The sequence below is a fragment of the Orcinus orca genome, chromosome 18 (assembly GCF_937001465.1).
Source record: "Orcinus orca chromosome 18, mOrcOrc1.1, whole genome shotgun sequence".
Classification (NCBI taxonomy): domain Eukaryota; kingdom Metazoa; phylum Chordata; class Mammalia; order Artiodactyla; family Delphinidae; genus Orcinus; species Orcinus orca.
This window is the reverse complement of record NC_064576.1, coordinates 26,000,344-26,015,918: the sequence shown is the minus strand read 5'-3', so window position 1 is coordinate 26,015,918 and position 15,575 is coordinate 26,000,344.

Here is a 15,575-nt window from a genome sequence, read left to right as displayed (position 1 = left end):
TGGGAAAGGAAAGGAGATGTCATATGGAAGAATGATTTATGTTCCTAACAGTATTTTTGTTTCCTAAATATTTGTGTTTTACCACCCAGTTCCTGGCCTGGGGATGGTCTCATAGACTTAGGGTCACCTAAGACGGTCACTTAGACTCAGGGCTTTAAGTTTTCTTACACAACTTTCAACTTCCCATAGTGCAGAGTACTCCAGGAGGCTGGGCCAGTGTAGGTTCAAGTACAACTTCACTTGGACCTGGAATCATTGCTTTTGTTCTTTTCACCGCCATGATGTTGAGTTTGAGCTACAGTAAGTCCCCTACATACGAATCTTCAAGTTGCGAACTTTCAAAGATGCGAACATGTGTTTGCATGTCTAATCACGTAAGTTAGTTCACGTGTCTGGTGTACATTGTCATGTGCATGCATCTTCTACAAGTGGTGGTGCTTTTGTGTACTTTACTGTACAGTACTGTATAGAGTACAGTAGTGCAGTATCTTGATTTCAAGCCCAGGATGTCATCTATGACGAGAAAAAAAGTAGCTACTACCCAGACATCATGGGATCGTTTTTTTCAAGAGGGTCGATAGAATTGAATCCAGCAAGGAACCAGAACCTGTGCCATCCACGTCAGGTGTGAGTGAAATTGCAGCTTGCTCTCCATCTCCTGTTGCTGACGATCCTTCAGCTCTACCATCTCCCACCTCCTCTCCCTCATCCACTCAGTAACTCTTCCTGCCTCTTCACTCGATGCCAGCCCCTGTATGCCAGCTGTTGTACTGTACTACTGTACTTTTCAAGGTACTGTACTGTAAGATTAAAAATGTTTTATTTTTTGTGTTTTTTTTTAATGTTATTTGTGTGAAAAGTATTATAAACCTATTACAGTACAGTACTATATAGCCGACTGTGTTAGTTGGGTACCTAGGCTAACTTTGTTGGACTTAGAACAAATTGGACTTACGAACGTGCTCTTGGAACAGAACTCGTTCATGTGTAGGGGATTTACTGTACTATGAAAAACCCTCACTGTTGATTATTTTAGGTCCGTCAGTACTCTCTGCCTTCCACTAAGGTTCTCCATCTACCACAGATGCTGGAGGACACCAGACACACACCTCTTCCTCCTGGCCCTTGTTCTGGAAGGCCACCCCTGGCTCCGACAGCCACAGGGCTCACTCCCTTACCTCTCTCATGGTTTTGTTTCCATGCCATCTTTTCATTTTTAAAATTGCTCCCTCCTTGGTAGCCCTATCCTTTTTACTGGCTTCATTTTATCCACAGCGTGATAATCTCTAACACACTCTTTCACTTACCTGTTTATTTTGTTTCTCTTGAAGAGAAGTTTGAGGTCCAGGGGAGCAGGGTTTTTTTTTTTATTATTGATGTTATTTTATTTGTTATTGATGTATGCTCAGCTTATGGAACAGTCCTTAACATACTCCAGGCACTCAGTAAAAATTCCGTGGAGGAACTGAGTACCTACGTTTGCCATTGTGGAGAGGATTCGAGGAGTTGTAGCCCGTGTGGGGAGTAGGGTGAGACTGATCTCACACTGTGACATTCTGAGTCTCAGTTCTAACCCAGCCAGGAACCCTGTTGCCTTTAATAATAAACAGGGAGCATGTGTGTTTTTGAGCACAGCAATACTCCTTTCAGTTCTGGCAAGGATTGGGAGATTGTCTGCAGTAGGTGATCCTCACAGAAAATTTTAATTTTTCTTCCTCCAAGTATTCAATAGTTTCGATAAACACAGGTTGTGGCAGGGATATTTGTGTTTCTGGTATTGGAGGAAGAAAAATTGTGTTCTTGATAGGCTCTAACGTCTATTTCCCAAAACTTAATGACTTAAAACAATGACAACATTTATTTTGTTCATAAATCGAGCTCTGTTCGGGCAGAACTCGATGGTGACAATCTTTCCCATGTGACGTCAGCTGGGGCAGCTTGAAGTCTGGAGGCTAGAATCATCTGAAGACGTGCCCATCCCCATTCTGACGGTTAGTGCTGGCTGTTGACTAACTGAGACCATGACCAGAACTATGGCCAAATGGCATAGACACGTGGGCCTCTTTATGTGGCCCGAGCTTCCTTAAAACATATTGACTGGGTTCCGAGGAAGAGCATTTTGCAAGAGAGATGAGACAGGGGAGAAGGAGGGAGGGGTGTGTGTGTGCCGTATTGCCGTTTATGACTTAACTTCAGAGGTCACACAGGCATCACTTCTGGCGCGTTCTGTCCGTTCAGGCAGTTGTAAAAGCTAGTCCAATTTCAAAGGGAAAAGAAAGAGACCTTAATTCTTGATGGAGGAGTGGCCGTTCCCTGAAGGGCGTGTATGACTAAAAATATTGCTATAGCCATTTTTGGAAAATGTCTAAAGTCAGTACTCCGGCTATTACAATAGTGATCTCTTCATCACAATATACTCACCTTTCTTCTAAGACTTCTAAAATCTCACTTCATTTCAGCCTCAGACTCAGTCAGGCTTGAGGTCCAGAATCTCACTATCAAAATGGGGTCCAGTTCTGATGAGTTCTGTGGGTATGGATCATCAGGTACAGCTCCTTGAGTCTCATTCTTCTTGGTCAGAAGATCTGTGAACTAAAAAGACAATTACCCGTCTCCAATAATTAACGTGCCATGGAAGGGCAAGCATAAGATAACTGCTGTAGATATCCTTATTCAAAAACGGTGGTGGAAATGGGAGACACACAGTAGGCAGGGGTCCACTGAAATCTTGACATGTAGCTGGATGTGTCTTGCCAACTCCTACTGCCTGACAGTACTCTAGAAAATCTGCACAGGGCCTCTCCATGTGACCTGGGCTTCCTCACGACACAGATGCTGCATTTCAGTTGCAGTAGTCAAATGGAAGAGAAAACTTGTAGTCTTTAAGCCAAATGACAAAAATAATCTGGACCAGTACAGTAAGATAGTACAGAAATTTTTATCTCCTTTTAGCAGAAAAAGGATAGGAACAAAGTGGCATTTACCAGCTAATGGGTAACGTCAACATATGCTGTGGTTAAAAAGCAGAGCTCTCTGTGGAATTATGAGTTCAGTTTTGGCTGTATGTTTTCAAAGGATAAAATAGTAAGGAGTACTCATGTTTGTAGTTGAAAGGAAAAACACCACAAGTTCTACTACTAGGGCAGTTCTAGAAGTACGTGTCTTATATCAGAATCTTAAACTAATGGGAAAGATTCTAAAATAGATTTTAAATTGGGAAGGAACGTGGTAGGGAAAAAAGCAAGAAAAATGTTCTGGTTCTCTATTGGTGTGTAACAAGCTATCAAAACTTAGTGGCTTGGGACTTCCCTGGTGGCACAGGGGTTGAGAATCCTCTTGCTTAATGCAGGGGACATGGGTTCGAGCCCTGGTCGGGGAAGATCCATGTTCCGCGGAGCAACTAAGCCCTTGCGCCACAGCTACTGAGCCTGTGCTCTAGAGCCCACGAGCCACAACTAATGACCCCACGTGCCACAACTAGTGAACCCGCGCACCTAGAGCCCTTGCTGTGCAACAAGAGAAGCCACCGCAATGAGAAGCCCGCGCACCGCAACGAAGAGTAGCCCCCGCTTGCTGCAACTCGAGAAAGTCTGCGCCCAGCAACAAAGACCCAATGCAGCCGAAAATAAATAAGTAAATAAAACCAAAACACTTAGTGGCTTAAAGGAGCCATTTCTTTTGTTGTTGTTGTTGTTTTTTTTTTGTTTGTTTGTTTTTTTGCGGTACGCAAGCCTCTCACTGCTGTGGCCTCTCCCACTGCAGAGCACAGGCTCTGGATGCGCAGGCCCAGCGGCCATGGCTCACGGGCCCAGCCACTCCGCGGCATGTGGGATCCTCCCGGACCGGGGCACAAACCCGTGTCCCCTGCATCGGCAGGCAGACTCTCAACCACTGCGCCACCAGGGAAGCCCAAGGAACCATTTCTTTCTCTTTCTTTCCTCTCAATAATGTAGATGAGGAATTTGGGAATGGCCCCATATGATGTCATCAAGGGCAGCTCGGGATGGCAGCATCCACTTCCAAGATGGCTTCTTCATGCACCTATTCGGCACCTCAGTGCTCCTCCGCCTTGCACTCCATATGGTGTCTTATCCAGCAGGGTCTCTGCGGATGACTTATGCTTCTCACAGCTTGGTGGGTTTAAGATGGTCAGATATTTTACATGATGGCTCAGGGTGCTCAGAGAATGTGTTCCAATAGACCCTGGCAGAAGCTGCGAGCCCTTCTTATAATCTAGCCTCAGAAGTCCCACTGTGTCACCTATACTATATTCTGTAGTTAATTAAGCAAGACACTAAGGCCAGTCAGGATTCAATACTAGCAAGGAATTTGTAGTCAACATTAATCTATCACTGTCGGCCTTCTGGCCACAAATTATTTACATTTCTTCCCAAACACGCAATATATTCACATATCTCCAAGCCTCTCAATCTCATCCTTTTTCAGCATTAGCTTGAAGTCTGGGATCTGATCAGCTAATTCAGGTCCAGATATGGATACGTTTCTCAGGTGAAGTTTCTTGAGTACAAGTCTGAAGACCTGTGAGCTAGAGAGGTGAGTTTTCTGTCTCTCTGCAACACCCAACAAAAAATGGTAGCCCTGCCGTAGGAGAACAGTCCAAAGCCAGACCATACCATGCTTCTTTCCAAAATCAGCCTTTTTTTTTTTTTTTTTAAATCTAGGATGGAGAGTCAGGATGCTTGGGAACAGTATCCTTAAGATTTTTTGTTTGGGAGAAAGGATCTGAGAGGCAGGTTCTTAAGATCTTGAGAAGCCCTAGTATACACACCCTTTAATCTTTCTTACCCATATCCTTGATTTAGTTACCTTATGGCAATGCTTTGCCCGTAGTGCCCCAAATTTGGTACTTACCTGGAAGGCGTTTCTTAGTTTGAGAGTCCTTTGCTGATTGGAAAAACTAGGATTTAAAAAGTTTGTTTTTTTTTTTAATCCAGCAAGTTCTGGCTCCTTTATATTTCCTCTCAGTTCTGCTTGAAAGCTGAACAGTTCTTTTTTAAAAAAATTCATTTCTTTCTTTTTGTACGTTCTCATACATAGGTGTAAGAGGCTGCTTGTCACTTTCAGCATTCTAACTGGAAATTTCTTTATACAGATCCATCAGTTCATGAGGTATATTTTCTTTTTTGTAAATTCCACAAGGGCATAGTGTTGCCAAATTTCCTACCATTACGAAATAGAGGTGGCCTTTCCCTCCAGCCTGCAGTCACTGTTTCCTCACCATCCCTCAAGCCCAGAGAAGACGTCCTTCCAACTTTTGCTCACTGTGAGGTCCAAAAGCCAATGTCACACGTTTGAAATTTTTGTTATAATGACATCCCCATTCAGGTGCCAAACTCTGTTCTGTTTTATCTGTTGCTGTGAACAAAGCATCCTGAAAGCTAATGGCTTCACACAGCCCTTTTATTTTGCTCAGGATTTTCTGATCTAGGCTCGGTGGATGGTTTGTCTGTAATCCATTTGTGACATCGGCTGAGGCATTTAGAGCTAGAGAATCCACTTACAAGGCGGCTTCCTCAGCCACATATTTGATTGTTCCTTGGCCTCTCTCTCCCTGTGCAGGGTCTCACCCTCCAGCATCTCTTCACGTGACTTGAGCTTCCACAGCATGGTGGCCTCAAGGTGGTCAGACTTCTTACATGGTGGCTCAGGGCTCCCACATAGAGTGTTCCAAAGGTCTGGGAAGAAGTTGCCAGGCTTCTTATCTCCTAGTCTCAGAAGTGCCAGAAAAACCCAGCTGCCTTATTCTACTCATCAATCAGTGCACCAAGGCTAGTCCCGGTTCAAGGAGAGGGGAATTAGCCTGTGACTCTCAATAGGAGGAATTTGGGGGTTGAGAGGTTGTGGCTGTCGACTCAGTTTTAGACTTTCATTCATGCTAAAGGTATTCGGGCATGATTTACCTTTTATCCCCTCTCCTTGAATATGTCACTATGCTGTGTTGAAAAAAATTTTAGTTTTAGGAATTTGAGGAGTCAATCAGGCAATAGAAACTCTATCTGCTGTAGAGTTTTTAAAGATATCAAAATTTACATGTGTATCCATTGGTTTTGCTCTGATACTAAATTTAAAGGAATGGAAATAGGGTCACTAAAAATATCTGAATCAATTATCACATTTGTTGCTGAATATTCCTAGGCAGTGACACACTAGATATTTGCTTAACTGACTAATGAATTTTATGGGGAGTTTGGCTTTTCTTGAATTTCGGAGAAATATGGGACTTGTATCTTAAACCACAGATAGTGTATATTTGGGAAAATGGAGCCAAAAAGAGCAGAAATTTCCACAGTCTTTCTTATATGGCTCTGGCTTAATGGAGAAAAGTGCATGGAAAAGTCATACTTTGGTCTATGTTCCCACAGTCCCACAGTCTGGCTAGTGTCATTTCTGCAACTTCCTGCTGATATAGGAGAATAGGATCTAGGTTGCCCAATAATTAAGACCCGGTGGGAAAGAAGGAAAACTATTCAAAATCCCCATTCTACGTATGTCTGACATTGTTTTGTTTTTTAAAATCTTCCTAAAATAAAAAGGGAAGAAGATGAAGTTTCTCTCCCAGAACTTGAAGACACATTTAAAATTAAATATAATTATATATTAATTTAAAGAGGACTTCAAGACACATTTCTAACTATAGTGGGAACTTCGAGATACCTTTTTAACTATAACCAGTAGTTAGAACTATAAAAATTTCTTTCTATTAGGTGTGTGAGATGTCAGGCCTTTCTGAAAAATTGACACCTTTATTTATGTGTGTGTATTAAGACTTTTAAATTTGTTAAAGGAGCATAAAATCAACTTTCTCACTAGGCCAATTTTTCCCCCAAGCCTTCTAAACTTCCTTGTGTAGACAGTTGAATCTTAATCTTACCACAGTCTAGCTTTTACCATTTTCCCAGCAGCCTGATAACTGTTGGCATTAAGCTTTCATTCTCAGGCTTAGAACAGACAGATGCGTCTCTGCCCAGCACACACGCAGAACTGATGGCGGTAATGAGATAATGGCTTGATAACATACATATGTTCCTCACTCTTTGAGTATGAGCCTGGGCAAGTATCAGTTATGACAGATTTGGGCCCCTTATCCAAGTTGGGCTAAACCAAGCCAAATATCTTTGGCAATTTTCTCCTACAAGTAAGATATTTCGCATGAAGCAGCTAACTTCTGACTTAGAAATAATTATTTTTAAAAGCGATGTATTTCTGTTTACATATTCAGAAGTAACAGTGAAATGGCAAAACCTTTGAAGAAGCTCTTGCTCATTTGGAAGCTGGATGGTGATCAGACAGACCAAATAAAAAAAGGCATGTTCATGAAAATACAGAGTTTAGAGAAGGCAAACAAGAAGTTTTAATTTTACTAGAGGGAGAAGATGTAGTAAATAAAATTCTGGTTAACAAATTATTACTAGTACTAATGTGTGAAGAGTGAGTTGGTCAGAGTTAGACCACAGAAAACTCCAAAAACAATTCTGCGCAGTCTGGTATTGTCCGTGGTAAATTGTTGTATGTGTCCCCGTTCCCCGCTACTTTTGGTATGGGAGGAATATGTCTGGGTGGTATCTAGAATTTGGAGTTGGAAAGTCCTTCAAGTTGATCTAAGGAGTTTAAGACGCTTTGCTCATTGCTCCTGGAGATAGTGACTGAGTCAGGTCTTTTGACCCAGCTCAGTGTGTTTAATACTCCATACTGACAAGCTGAACCCCACTGTTTTTGTTCTTCCTCAACTACATTTTTGGGATCAGTGATTTTATGACTCTAGTTATTCAAGAAACACACCTGCTTTTGCTAGGAACCATGCAAACAAGAATGAAGAAGACAATGTTCTGTCCTCAGTGTATACCCTATAGAGAGATGAACAAGAAACAAAATGTTGAAATACAATAAATTAGTAATAAAATAGGAGTACGAAAAAGTGCTATGGGAGTATGAAGAAAAGAAGGTAAAACTGCTTTGAAGATCAAGGACAGTTTCACAGAAGAGGTAACATTTGAATAGGGATTTGTAGGTGACTGGGAATTTCCAGGCAAAATAGTAGGAGGACATATTCTAAATAAAGAGGATGGACACTGGAATGGAAGTTTGAAGAAGCCCAGGTTCCAGTCTTGTTCTCAACTCCCAGAAGGAGGCGAGCACAGACAAAGTTTCCATTGTGGGAAAACTAGGAGAAATGTCAAAGCTTGATTGTCTTGGGAAAGAGCAGAGAGGGTAGCTGCTGGCACAATGGAGGGTGTTACCCTGAAATCCATTATTAGGAATACAGCATTCAAGTGGAGTCAGACTAGTGTGAGGAAAAATAGGATTTGCCACTATTCTAAGTATGTGTGAAATTAAGACACTGACAGAAAATGGACCAATGATTTAGTAATAAGGAAAAGAAGTTGGGGTCATGGATGAAGAGTAAGGAATGAGGGTACCAGTGGATAAAACATGAGGGTTCCAGAGTAATTTAGTGAGAACAGGAATCTGTTTTTTATTCACACCCTAAGCAGGCAACCAGGCTATAGGTCGTTACTTAAGGGAGCTGCATAATTGGAAATCCTAGAGAATACTCTTGTATGGAAGATGTTCTGAGAGCACGTGCTGGAGTGGGGGGAAAATGAGGCCAAATAGGTAGACAGTGATAAAATCCTGAAAGCTCTTATAGTCCGTGCTAAGGCATTTAGAATTTCTCTGAAGGCATTTAGAAGCCACTGAGGGTTCTTGACTAGGGAGAGTTGCATTTTAGAAAATTTGCTGGAAGCGGTGTCCAAGATGATTAGGAGTATACACAGTAAACTGGAATACAGGGCTATTCATTAGAAGACTGTATCAATAATTTTGATGCAAGATTATGAGGACCTGAATTAAGACAGTGGCAATAGGGGCAGTGAGAAAGAGAAGGATTTGAAATACACTTAGGCACCAAAATAGACATATTATAAAAACGATACGTAAGAGGTGAGAGAGAGTGGAAAATTGAGGTTAATTTTCAGTATTCAGCTTGAGAGAGTGATTAGTCAAGGTACAGTAACTGCTGTAACAACTTCAAAGTCTCAGTGCACTTAACCCAATAAAGATTTCTTTTTTTTTCTCATGGCACCGTCCAGTGCACATTGGTAGTGGTGGGCGGGGGTGCCACTGTTTCAAATCATTCCTTCAGGGAACCAAACTCCTTCCATTTCTTGGCTCTGCTATCCTATAGGGCCTCAGAGTCCTCCTCTGAACCTCCATCCAGCTGTTGACACAGAAAGAAAAAGAACGCGGAGGATTATGGGGAGACTTTGAGTCCGTTCATGGAGATTGTATATATCACTTCTGCTACATTCATTGGTCTGAACTTATTCTTATGGCCATACCTACTTGCAAAGGAGCCTGGGAAATGTAGTATCTTTGGATGTCCAAAAGGAGGAGAAAATAAACTTTGCTGAAGACACAAACACAGTGTGCCCTTCCAACCACCAAGAGTGTTTTTCACTATTCTTCTCTCCTATAGAAGACATCATTTTGGCAAGGGAGACAACCTAAAGCCTCGGCTGGTCATTCATCCTGCTCAGAGTGCAGACTCTCCAGATGATTTATAGTGAGAGATGTTGCTTCTCATAGTTCAGTGAGTTGTAGAGTAAAATAACAGATTTTCTACCTGCCTTCCACCCACATACAATGGTGTTGCAGAGCCTAAGTAAGCACAAATAAACACTTCCATTCAGAAAGAGGCAGAATGGGTAGCACTCAGTCACTGGTGTGTAGCAATTCTGAAATTCACTGGGTGGACATTATGAAACATCCCTTATCTTGGAGGTAGGGGAATTTTCTTGATTAGTCCCAATTCTGTGGTCTTGTAGAAGCTCCCTGGTTCGTGACCCCTGGTTCTGTCCTCTGGGAGATTGTTGCCTGTCCGTATCCTCCTTGACCGCATCTGAAGTAGATGGTGGAGAGTTTGCCTTTCTTAAAGGATGCGCAGCTTTCATAGCGCATTCTTGCTTGAGAGATGTTTGAAGGCTCCCTGAACACTTACATGCGTATTTAGACCAGGTTCATAATTTCTTTGTCAGTACAACTGTCTCAAAAAATAAGGTATATCTCAGAGATATTGTGGGTTTGGTTCCAGACCACTGCAAGAAAGTGGATATCTCACTATAAAGCGAGTCACACAAATTTTTTGGTTTTCCAGTGCATATAAAAGTTATGTTTACAGTATACTACAGTCTATTGTGCAATAACATTATGGCTAAAAAAATGTACCTACCTTCATTAACAAATACTTTATTCCTAAAAAATGCTAACCATCATCTGAGTCTTCAGCAAGTCCTAATATTTTTTGCTGGTAGAAGGTCTTGTCTTGACATTGATGGCTGCTGACTTCTGGTGGCTGCTGAAGGTTGGGGGCCTGTGGCAATTTCTTAAAATAAGACAACAGTGAAGTTTGTCACATTGATTGACTCTTCCTTTCACAAATGATTTCTCTGTCACATGCAATGATGCTTGATAGTATTTGACCTACAGTAGAACTTCTTTCAAAATTGAAGTTAATCTTCTCAAACCCTGCCACTGCTTTATCAACTAAGTTTATGTAATATTCTATATCCTTTGTTGTCATTTCAACAGTCTTCACAGCATCTTTACCAGGAGTAGATTCCATCTCAAACTTTGCTCATCCATAAGAAGCAACTCTTCGTTCATTAAAGTTTTATCATGAGATGGCAGCAATTCAGCACATCTTCAGGCTCCAGTTCTAACTCTGGTTCTCTTGCTACTTGTACCATATCTGCAGTTACTTCCTCCACTGAAGTCTTGAATCCCTCAAAGTTATCCATGAGGGTTGGAATCAACTTCTTCCAAATTCCTGTGGATGTTGATATTTTGACCTCTTCCCATGAATCACAAATGTTCTTAATTACGTCTAGAATGGAAAATCCATTCCAGAGGTTTTCACTTAACTTTTCCCAGATCCATCAGAGGAATCACTATCTATGGCACCTATAGCCTTACAAAATGTATCTCTGAAATAATAAGACTTAAACATTGAAAGCACTGCTTGATCCATGGGCTGCATAATGGATGTTGTGTTAACAGACATGAAAACATGAATCTCCTTGTACATGTCCATCAGAGCTCTTGGGTGACTGGGTGCATTGTCAATGAACACTAATATTTGAGAGAATTTTCTTCTGAGCAGTAGGTCTCAACAGCGGGCTTCAAATATTCACTAAACCATTTTGTAAACAGGTGTGCTGTCATCCAGGCTTTGTTTTTCCATTTACAGAACACAGGCAGAGTATATTTAGCATATTTCTTAAGGGCCCTAGGATTTTCAGAATGGTAAATGAGCACTGGCTTCAACTTCAAGTCGTCAGCTGCATTAGTCCCTAACAGGAGAGTCAGCCTGTCCTTGGAAGCTTTGAAGCCAGGCGCTGACTTCTCCCCTCTAGCTGTGAAAGTCCTAGATGGCACCTTCTTCTGATATAAGGTTGTTTCATTGACACTGAAAATCTGTTGTTTAGTGTAGCCACCTTCGTTAATGATCTTAGCTAGATCTTCTGGATGAATCACTGCAGCTTCTACATCAACACTTGCTGCTTCACCTTGCATTTTTATATTATAGAGACAGCTTCTTTCCTTTAAATCTCATGAGCCAACCTCAGCTAGGTTCAAACTTTTCTTCTCCAGCCTTCATAGAACTGAAGACGGTTAGGGCTTGCGCTGGATTAGGCTTTGGCTTAAGGGAATGTTGTGGCTGGTTTGATCTTCTATCCAGACCACTAAAACTTTCTCTGTATCAGCAATAAGGCTGTTTTGCTTTCTTATCGTTCATGTATTCACTTGAGCAGTGCTTTTGATTCCCTTCGAGAACTTTTCCTTTGTATTCCTGACTTGGCTAACTGGAGAAAGGGGTCTAGCTTTCAGCCTGTTTTGGCTTTGGACATGCCTTCCTTCCTAAGCTTAGTCATTTCTGGCTTTTGATTTAAAGTGAGAGGCAGTGCTCAAGTTTCACCTGAACACTTAGAGAACATTGTAGGGTTATTAACTGGCCTAATTTCAATATTGTTGTGTCTCAGGGAATAGGCAGGTCCAAAAAGAGGGAGGGCTAGTCAGCGGAGCAGCCAGAGCACATGAGCATTTATCAATTCAGTGTGCTGTCTTATACGAGCGCGGTTTGTGGTGGCCCAAAACAATTATAATATTAAGATCAGAGATCACAGATCATCATAATAAACATAATAATAATGAAAAGTTTGAAATACTGTGGGAATTACCAAAATGTGACACAGAGACACCAAGTGAGCAAATACTGTTTAAAAAAACGGCACCAATAGACTAGCTGGAAGCAGGGTTGCCACAAACCTTCAAGTTGTAAAAAATGCAATACCTACAAAGTGCAAAAAACGAGGTATGCCAGTAGTCGGCTCCTGATCTGACTGTTTCCAGTCAGTTCCATGTACCAATAACCACACTCTTTCCTAGTTCTTTTCATATTTCTCTCTCAACATGATAGAGGCAACCTGAGGCTCTCCGCAACAATAAGCATGGGGACGAGGTTAGGACCCTTATTCAATCTTTGCCACAAGGTTGAGTTATGTTGTTTCACTGAGAAGTTTTACTGAACAGTTTTTGCTGGAAGCTTTTATCAAGCTTTCATTACTAGTGATCTAGTAGCAGTGGGCTTTTATAAACTTCTGTACGTTCTTGTTTTTTAATTTCTTTCTTGAAACAAGGCAATTCTTTTTAAAGCTCCTCTCCTTCCTGTAATACCTTGCCTGAGGAAGTCAACAACAGGTAACACACAACATTCTAATTCTTGCCAGCTCCGTCTCCTAGATGCTGAGATTTTGTTGTCATGTGGAGAACAGACAACAGTTTTATTAAATATTTTGCCTTTGTATAACATATAGTACCGTCTTTTCAGAACCTGTGACAGCTGCTTCTTTACTGCTTGCTTTCCAACCGATAGGTCAATGCCATGCATTTTTTTGGTGTTTGTTATCTGAGTTCCTTACTTCAAGATACCATTTTAGTTGGGAAGGTAAGCCTTTATAATTCTCCCAAACCATGTATCAGTCCGCTAAGAGTCTGCCATAGGGGAAGGCTTTATTCTAAGTCATTCAGGGACCTATGCTGTTTCCTTTTAGTTCCTCTTCATCCTAGAGCTTCTGAGTCTTCCCCTGGAGAGAGAGTGTGAAGGATTAAGATCTGGAAGTAGCATATGTCATTTTAATCCACATTCTGTTGGTAGAGTCAGTCACATGACCATACCTAACTGCAAAAGATACTGGGAAATAGTTTCTATCTATGTGCAAGGAGAAGAAGAAAGGATTTGCCACAGCTCACCTGGTAGATGAGTAGAGGATACTAGTTACTTTGATGAGAAGTATTGGGTGCAGCAGGTTTTAGATATATATGTTTGGGGGAAGAGAGTGAGTTAGGAAGAGATGGTGGTTTGATGTAAACCTGTTGATTTTTGAGATGTCTCATTCATCCAATGGGAGAATGCAGGAAGTGATTATAAACATTAATATGGAGCTCAGACTAAAGGTATAAGTTTTAGAAATAAGTCTGGTAGTGCTTTACATACAGGTTACTAGCTACACGCTCAGCATAATTTTACCATGTCTATTGCTTCTCAACCTCCAACTCTTTCTCACTCTCAGACTACTTCTCTGCCCACCCCCAATTCTTTTTTTCCACTTTATGCTTTCTCTTTCTTCTTCTCTCACATTTTTACTCTTCCTTTTTTCTCACCTTCTCCTTTATTCTTTTCATTCTGCTAGTACTTTATTTGAAGTGTCTGAAACTTCGTATTTTAACAATTAGAATTTTAAACAATAGAAGTTTTAAATTATACCATTACAAATAGATGCATTCATTTTAATAGTAGCCTAGAAAATCCATAGACATTGATTACTACCACATGTATTTATATTTGAATTGGCAAAACATTTTCTCAAAAAACCTGGGTAGCAACTCTGGATTTCATTTTTCTAAATGTATAATACTGATATATTTCCAAGTTGGTGTCCAATACAGTTAATCTCCAGAGTTTTTCCAGTTTGCTCTAACTGTAGCAGATGTCTGCATATTCTCCTTATGTCTCATTGCAATAGACATACAAGAAAGATAAACTTTATATTTGGTTTTGTCTACTTAATAAACGGTTACAGAAGTTATCATGGCCAGACTTATTATTATGGTCTTTAGAAGTGACTTAAAGAAATACCTTTTAGGGCTTCCCTGGTGGCGCAGTGGTTGAGAGTCCGCCTGCTGATACAGGGGACACGGGTTTGTGCCCCGGTCCGGGAAGATCCCACATGCCGCGGAGCAGCTGGGCCCATGGGCCATGGCCGCTGAGCCTGTGCGTCCGGAGCCTGTGCTCCGCAACGGGAGAGGCCGCAACAGTGAGAGGCCCGTGTACCACTAAAAAAAAAAAAAAAAAAAAAAAGAAATACCTTTTAGTAAGTTATATGTAGCTGAGTGAGCTACTGATTCTGTGAAAGGAACACAAAGGGCAATTGGAATAGAAAAAAGACAATGGTGTTTCAGGGTGTCACTAATAATGCCAAGGATTTATATTGAAAGAAACTATGGTATGGACATCTAATCAACATCATGTGGAGTCCATACTAGTAGTAAGGAAAGTATTATTTGTCTCACAAATGGAAAGAAAACTTCTCTCCGTCAGAATGTCACACATGAAGTTGAAATGAGTCATCTGTGTATGTTGCCTCACCATCTGTGAAGAACCTGAGATGGAAGCCTAAAAATAGTCTAGTTTTGAGGTGTTGTAGGAGGACTATGTGTATCTTCACATAAAAATCTTTTGGGGGTACTTTTTCTCTCCCTCACTTCATGTTAAGGCCTTTGTGGTATCACTTGGAAGAAATCTAATCTAAAGACAGGACTTTCTTCACTCCATTGCTTTTCTGAAGCATCAATGTAAAGAGATGAACCAAGTTAAAATTTGTGTTATTTAAAGGAGTGTTAAAGTTACTTGAAATATTGTGTGTGCTTCCTACTTTCAGCAGTAGGGATGTCTTACATATTCTAAAAAATCCTCACACTGAAAAATATGTAGGTGCTGGATAAGCAGCAACACGAGCAAAACCACTTTTAATGTATTGCTTACGCCACATAAAAGGAAGAGAACCTTCTAAGGAACATAAAAAAGAGAAAAGAAAGTATAGTAAAATATAGTAAACATAAATTAACTGAAACAAGAGTGGTGGGTAAAAAGAAGCTCAGACTAACTTGGCAGCAAATGTCAAAGTCAGGGATATTGATGGCAATGCAACATAATGAGAGAAACCAAATGGACCTGTAAGGAGAGCAGCTGAACTTAAGACCTTCATATAATCCTGGGCCCCTTGAAGGAACTGTGCCTCCAGTGAAAATGTGGCCATAAAAAAAATCTGCTTGCTCATAGCAAAAATGAAACTTGCTTGTCTCTATCTAGGCTCTCAGGAAAATTAGAACTTGTTATCTACTCTCTAATGGGCCTGGAGTCCAAGTTTATATTACCAGGGTAATTCACAAACCCCAAGCTAGTACACTAAATAAGTGTCAATCCAGATACGTAAGGT